This window comes from Lutjanus erythropterus, chromosome 6 (genome assembly GCF_056507025.1).
Source record: "Lutjanus erythropterus isolate fLutEry1 chromosome 6, fLutEry1.hap2, whole genome shotgun sequence".
Taxonomy (NCBI): Eukaryota; Metazoa; Chordata; class Actinopteri; order Lutjaniformes; family Lutjanidae; genus Lutjanus; species Lutjanus erythropterus.
In genome coordinates this window covers 40,993,320-41,001,050 of record NC_139322.1, presented here as the reverse complement: position 1 = coordinate 41,001,050, position 7,731 = coordinate 40,993,320, and positions in this window count along the sequence as shown.

The following is a 7,731-nucleotide window of genomic DNA, read 5'->3' as shown; positions in this document are numbered from 1 at the left end:
TTTTGGGGATGAACTGTCCTTTTATTATAAAGTTTTACCAAACACTACTCCAGAAGCGGCTTCACTTGTCCTAACCAATAACACCAAGTATCTGCATCAATCTCCAGACCATCCAATCAGCTCACAGATCATCTTTCTTCCAGGCTATGAGCTCATCATCACAATAACACGAGCAGCCTTCTTGTTACAGTGGAGCAGCAGCAGACAGCTGTATTAAACAATACCACCCACTCACTGTGGAACCTCCACGCACTCGCTCATTAGTGACCACTGATGGCTGCAGATTGGAAGTTTGTAGGGATAATAATAACCTGAAAGGGACCCTCCTCCTCCCCCTCCTCCTCCTCCTCCTCCTCCTCCTCCTCCTCCTCCTCTCTGTCTGTCTCTGGCTCTCTCTCCCTCCCTGCTGGGTTTTATCAGCGGTCCTGGTCAATGTCCTCCTGTCATGTCTTGATGTGATTTATGTCACAGGCTGTGAAGTCGACTTATCTCCCTCCTCTCCCAATTCTCTCAATCCTCTCCCCCTCCCCTCCTGCACCTCCCCCACCTCCTCTGCTGCCCTATGGAGGGCCGGCTCCCTCTGTCTCAGCCAGCCTGGCTCCTCCGGCAGGAACAGAGAGGGTTGGTGGTGGGGGGGGGGATTAATTCCAAGAAATCCACCTGTTCTGTAAAATGTGTAAATATCTGTGCAAAAACTTTTGTTGCTGCAGAGAGAGCTGTTTGCAAACTGACAGATTAGCTCAAGTGATGTGACTGGAGTCAACATTGGGAATGATGACTACAAGCTGAAAACAAAAAAAATCCAGACATGTGGACTTAACTCTGTTAGCCCACTCATTTCTGCTTGAGGTTTGCAGCCTGAGGCTACATTAGCTGCAAGTAGCACAATATGACCAAATCTCTCAATGACTGAGTTGCTAAATTTGTGGGGTACTTTTGACATTGTAATGTGAAAGCAAACACTCCTGAAGCAGCTGTGTATCTGTTCACAGTGCAGCCAAACAAACTCATGCTGTTAAAAAGTAAATTGCAACTCAAATTTAATGTCATGCTGCACACTAGGAAAACAGTTATCCAGCAGTTCTTGTGGAATTTAGTGGAAGCATTTTTGATTAGGGACTGTGGTCAACGCTAAACTCCACGACACATATGTTGTAATTACATGGCTGCTCTGCAATAAAAGTCACCCTGTGATTCACCAGTTTAATGTTTTTAATGTGAAGCAGCTGTAGTAGGAAATGTTGGGTTAGCATTAGCAGTAACTTCATGTAACTCTGGGGACCCCATTTACACCTGGTATTAAAGTGTGATACATGTCAGTGAAGGTATAAATGTGTCATGAATTTACAAGAGGGGACAAATAATTAAGAATATGCTGTGGACCATGTTTCATGAAGTTTATAAAGTTTCCTCTAATTCAAAGACTCTCAAACCTTTATGATTTTCTTAAGGGAGTTGGACGCAGGTTTGCTGCCACCTCCGATGTCTGGCACGCAGGTTTGGATGTGGAGGACCGAGATATGATCTTGAGGGCAAAGGCAAGATTGGATCATTTTCAGATTACACTAATACCAGGTGTAAATGGGGTGTCTGTTACTGCTGTAGGACAGTGGATAGTTAACACTGAGTCTGACATCAGTGAGATCAAATTGCTCTCTTGTGCATAGCTAGACAATCAGAATCCAGCGTGGGACTGGCAGAATCCACCACCACCAATAAAAACTCTTATGTGTTGCGGTCATTTCCGAGTATCACCCATGCTTGAGAATTGGAACAATTCAAGTCATTCCAAGAAAACCAAACACTCTGATTTAAATTTTGTGATAGAAATGTATTCTTTCAGGATTTATATATTTAAAAATATATGTGATTTATGAAATGTTATGATTTACTTTCATTTTTTATATTTCAAAACTTGTTTTGTGCCAGAAAACACCTTTGTCCCAGACAAAAAAAAAAAAACAACTTCTGACATTTTAATAATTTGTTAAAAGACTTCGAAATGTAAGACCAACATTAACAGTAACAGTAACAATGGTGCTTTTAAAGTAAAATCAGATTTATACCTCCACTTTAATCAGACATAAAAAAAAGTTAGCTATTCTAATCTACCCTTCATGAAATAATATTTCTATCAGATGTGTCTCAACCATAAAATGTCAACTCTGTAGTCAACTCTGTAGCCTAGTAAAATAAGAATTATGGTTTAAAAATGTGTATTTTGATTAGCATTAAGAGAACTCTGAGACACTTTAGAAAATAAAATGACTGCTCACTATGACTCTGCTGTGGGATGAAACAAATGGAATGTTTTGTCAACTCTGTAGGACATCAACTCCATCAGATTTTCCATCTTATGCACTGTAAAATGTGTATGTCATTAGTAGTGAAAGTAAAATAATGTTTTGAATGAGTCCCATTCAGTGTTCTGCTTTAGAGATGGTGATATAGAATGGTTCACCTGTTTGTTTAAACATTAGTAATTATATTCAATATATTTAATGAAACTGAACTGATATAACACACTAAGGACTTAATAAAACTACTTTTCCTGTAACCAGAGTGTCAGGTTGTTAAGGAGCAGTGTTTTACTTTTGGGTAAAGCAAATAATTGAGTTGGAAAAACGGAAACTTTTAAGTTGACCTGCCTTAAATTTCAGTTGAATTGATGCAAACAGTAAATTTGAATTGTATTATTAAATACAACTGTGTTCCTATAAGTTGTTAGCTTGATTTGAAAAAATCTCATTTCATTTGTGTGTTACCAATTAAAGTAATTTTTTAAAGTAAACTAAAGTAATTCTCTCTTTTTTGAAGTTGACATCTGTACTGATGGAGGCAACATAACTCTTAGGTCTCTAAATAAATAAATAAATAAAAATAAGTAAGTAAGTCAGGCCACCCAGTCAAAAAGTCTAAACACGCCCCTGTATCTGATGTCAACTCTGTCATAGTGAAGTCTTTTTCTGTTGTATTCATTAAAAATATGTTCATCAGGATTCATAAAATGAAAAAAGTTGGCCTGCCACAGAATTAATATCCAAGTGTTTGATCTTTTAGAATATCTTTTCCAGAACAAATGCAGAGTAAAAAACAAAACCCCCTAAAAATACAGTTTTGACCCACTTCTCGAGAACAAGTACATTGCTGGAAAAATTCAAAGCGTCAGTTGTAAAACAAATGTGGATTGATTTCATGAAAATCTTTTAGGATTATGCACTTTTTTTAACATCTGCATATCTTTGAAGTTATTTATGAACATCATTTTTCAGGATCATATTGACCCTTATTTGAGCCCATATCTCTCTCTGTGTGTGTGTGTGTGTGTGTGTGTGTGTGTGTGTGTGTGTGTGTGTGTGTGTGTGTGTGTGTGTGTGTGTTTCCCATCCTCTTGTCTCTCCTTCCTCTGGCCTTTGATGTGCTTTTAAAGTGGCCCAAGCTCTCTCTGCTTTCCCTCTCACTTGACAATTGTTTATTAGTTTTGAAATGGTCTTAGAGGACCGTATGTGTCTCTCAATGGCATACTTAAAGAGAGAAGAACTGGCTCCAAGACAAAGAGAGTCAGATGATAGGAAGTAGAGGAGAGGCAAAAAAAAATATGAGGGAGCACCGCAGAAAACTGTTTATGACTTTTATCTGGCTTATTATGGAGCAGGATAAGCATGCGTGACAAAGGAATGGATAGAGAGGAGACACAAAGAGCAAGAGAAGAGAGGATGAAGAGGAGGCAGTGTGAGAGTGTGAAAGAGAGAAGCAGCAATGAACAGAAGACGAGGAGAAGGAATACATACAAGGAGAGAATGAGTGAGAGGGATGCCAGACCACCCAGGTGTCCTGCTGCTCACTGGTTGGTCTCCGGTTGGTCCGTTGCCAGTTTCAGGTTTGATCCTGTGAGTCAGCATCCACAGCAGCATGACTCTGCAGCTGGATCACAGGTATAACATGTGCACTGTGTCGCTTTGATGTTAGAACATGCAATGCTCCATCTGAAGTTACAGTGTTCAACATTTTCAGCCCCTATCTGAGCAGCCAATGAAAAGTTATAGTTTTATCTTTTTTCTCTGCCCCCTCCTGTCTGGGTAAACATGGAGCAGAGATTAGTACAAAATTCCACTTAAATTTTAACGTCTTCCTGCCTGCTTGGTAAGTTTGCATTGCATTTGAGCACTGAAACACCCAACTTGTTTTTTCTTGACTCTGTCAGTGTGGATCAATCAAAACCACACTAGACTAGTCAGGCCTCAAAAAGACTGGAGCCTTCAATTCAAGAGCAACTTCTGCCCAGTGTCAGTTTATGAAATTATGTCCATACTGGACGATTCTACGTCATGGTTTATATGTACTGTAATGTCAGTGATCTGTGCATGTGCAAGAATTAGTGTAGCCTACATCAGCCAGATGTACAGGTGGCAAAAGTACACAAATTCTTTACTCAAGTAGAAGTGCACATACTTGTGTAAAAGAAGTCTCTGGTAAAAGTACAAGTGCTGATTCCACTTCTTTTACTCAAGTAGAAGGTAAAAGGTTCAGACTGTCTGGAGACATTTCTACTGACTGTTTCTGTGCAAAGACAACTGACCCTTATCTTTTCTCTGTGGTTAAGTCTCTGTCTGTTTCATCTTGTTGCATTTGTTTTGGCTTGTCTCACCTTCTTGTGTCTTGCTATGTCGTTTTCACCATGTTACATGTTTTTGTCTTATTTTGCCATTTTCGTCCCCATGACATTTCTCTCTCTGTCGTCTTGTAACATCATTTTCATCTTGCTAGTCTTTTATGTTATTTTCATCTTGTAGTCTTGTTCATCTTTTATGTTGTTTTTGTCATGTTACATCATTTTCATCTTGACTTGGCACTTGAGTGCAAAGTATATCTAACTCAAAAAACAATGACTTGGTCACACTTATGTTACTGGTGCGCCACGGTGGGAATATCAACACAGACACCTGATTTAAAATCTCCAGTATACAGTAAAATATATAGATAGATTCACCTGTGCAAACTTGTTCGGCGAGGGCTTGAATGTAACAGATATGCAAAACTCCAGCTTATAATAAACCATAGTTGTTGTGTGCAGATACTGAAGGCACAGATCATTTTTAAAACTTTGCCAAAAGTAAAACTGACCCATCTATGAGACACAGCTTCCATGGTTTGAGTACAGCCGGGCACCACTGTTCCATGACACTTCTATCTCTCTGTGCTCATTTCCTGTCATCTCTCTGCTGTAGACAATCTAATAAAAGGTGTAATAACTAATGTAAAGTAATAATATGAAACCTGCAACAGTCTAAAATCAGAGGAATTATTTCAACTATAAAGTACATTATATGGAGGATGAGTCATGAATGAATCGGGTAAAACATAAAGGTCCAGCACACCCACACAGGTGTTTCTACTTATTCTGACTGATTATAGCTCTGCTCTGGTCAAAGTTGGGCGGAGCTAAAACACACCAATCTTTCTCTGCAATCTTTTCTCTAGCAACCCAACTAATCGCAGAGGCTTCTGTTAACGTAACTTCTATTCTGATTCGGAGCTCTATGAGTAAAATTGACTGGACTTGACAAATAAGAATGATCACGGTGTAAGTTGCCTTACAGGTGCAACAAAGCAAACAGGGAGGGATGTCGATCAAGTACAGTCTGCACACGCCCACACAGTTATGGGTGAATGTATAATCATCAAAGTCCACACACAAGTACCTGTGCAAAAAATACTCAAAAAGTGTACCTCAAAAGTATATATTCACCCTCTGCAGCTCATTTCTACCAGCTGTTTCTATGCAAAGCTAACTGAACAGCACCTTTTCTCCACAGTCGAGTCTCTCTCATGTCTGTTTTGTCTTGTTACATTGCTTTTGTCTTGTTATGTCCTGTTACGTCTGTTATCTTGTTACGTGTTTTATATCATTTTCAAATTGTTACCCCATTTTCTTCTTTTTATGGTTTTATGTTGTTTTCCTCTTGCTATGTCATTTATGTCATTTTTGTCTTGTATATATTGTTACCCAGACAGCACACCTACATCTTGCTGACGTCGGCATGATGAATAAAGTTGCATCGCTGCAACGTCGTATGCGGAGCGTTTGCTCATTGGGAAGACGTCGCCGAGACATCGGCATTTGGTCGAAAATGCTCTCCAGACAACGTTTGGCCGATGTATCAAAGCTGCATAGCGTAGCCTCTCTACAGCTTCTATGACCTTTATTTATTCAGGTCGAATCATTCTATCAGCAAATATCTCATATCTCATAATATCTATCATAATATCTCATCTTACATGTGATAGGAATATGGTAATATGACAATAAAAAAACAATATGCTTGACCATCAAAATAGCTTCCGAATTTAGTGTGTGAATAAAATTAAGAGACACGTATGATTCAAGTTAATGATCACACATTTATTTCAGACTGCATAGTCAAAACAACTCCAGCACAGAAAAGATGAACAAGACAGAACATATAAAAACATACAGGTGGCCGGTCGGGAGACGCACATGGACAGCACGGTCTGGACTGCTGGCAGACTTATGAGCCTGCAAAGGGGAGAAAAAGACAAAACACATGAGCCCATGTTGTTCAATTAACTTATACTATACAATATTATACCCATACTTCACAAATAAACACGTACAAATAGACACACCAAGGAAGGAAAACGTCGCTGTGCCTTTTTTCCCGGCTGCTGTCTGACCTTAGAGAGCCACCGTAGTTGATAAGAGACCTGTAGCTAATAGTATTAGCCCTATGCTCTTTAGCTATTAAACGTGTTAAAAAGCACCACAATAAGACCTCCAAATAACCCATGATTCATACAGTGTCACAGGCAACACTGTATGAAGCACCAGCAGAAAGCATGAATTGAAAATATGAATCACAAAAAGTTCATGTGTATTATTCTGCGGTGTGGTCTGACAGCCTTGATATGTCTTTCTGTCATTTTTGTCTTGTTACATCTTTTTGGGTTGTTTTTGTCTTGCATTACAACTAAAGTAAAAAGTACATATATTTGTTTCGGGAGTAAAAGTAAAAAGTTGTTAGGAAAATAAATACTCAAGTAAAGTACAGATACCTAAATCTAAGTACAGTAACAAAGTGTGAAATACTTAGTTACTTCCCATCTCTGTAACCATGGCTGCTGGATGCCTTTAAAGTGTAACTTAAAGTATACAGAAATGTAACAGTATCTACGGTTACAGTAAATTGTTATCTTCTGGTCAATCTGAAAGCACGACTGGCTTTTTAAAATTTGAGGTAAGCAAATCATTCAAACATTCATAGTATTCAGTCAAAGTTCAGCACATTTCAATGACTGCTAATCGCTTGGAGAAAACAAATCTTCATCAGGTCTTCAGCATGAAACCTCTTATTTTACTCATCCTTCTTCCCTGAACATCCTTCTTCCTTGACTTTCTCCTGTCATCCCCTCTCTGAACTCTATCCCTCACTTTCCCCTTTCCTTTCCCTCCTGCCACTGCCTTCTTGTTCCTCTAAGCGCTCCAGCCTTTCCTCATCCCTCTTCCCTTCCTATTCCTCTTCTCTGCCACCCTCCACAGGTCCGCCTGCTGATCATTTTTCAGCCCGGCCTCAGCCGTGGCGGCGGCTGTCCCTTATCGGCCCGTGAAGAGGCTAAGAAAACAGCGTGATGTGGGATCCTTATAGGACTCGATGGTGTAATTGCCTAATTGCTTTTTTTTCTCCCGTCGGGGAGTTCTGCTTTCTGTCAGAC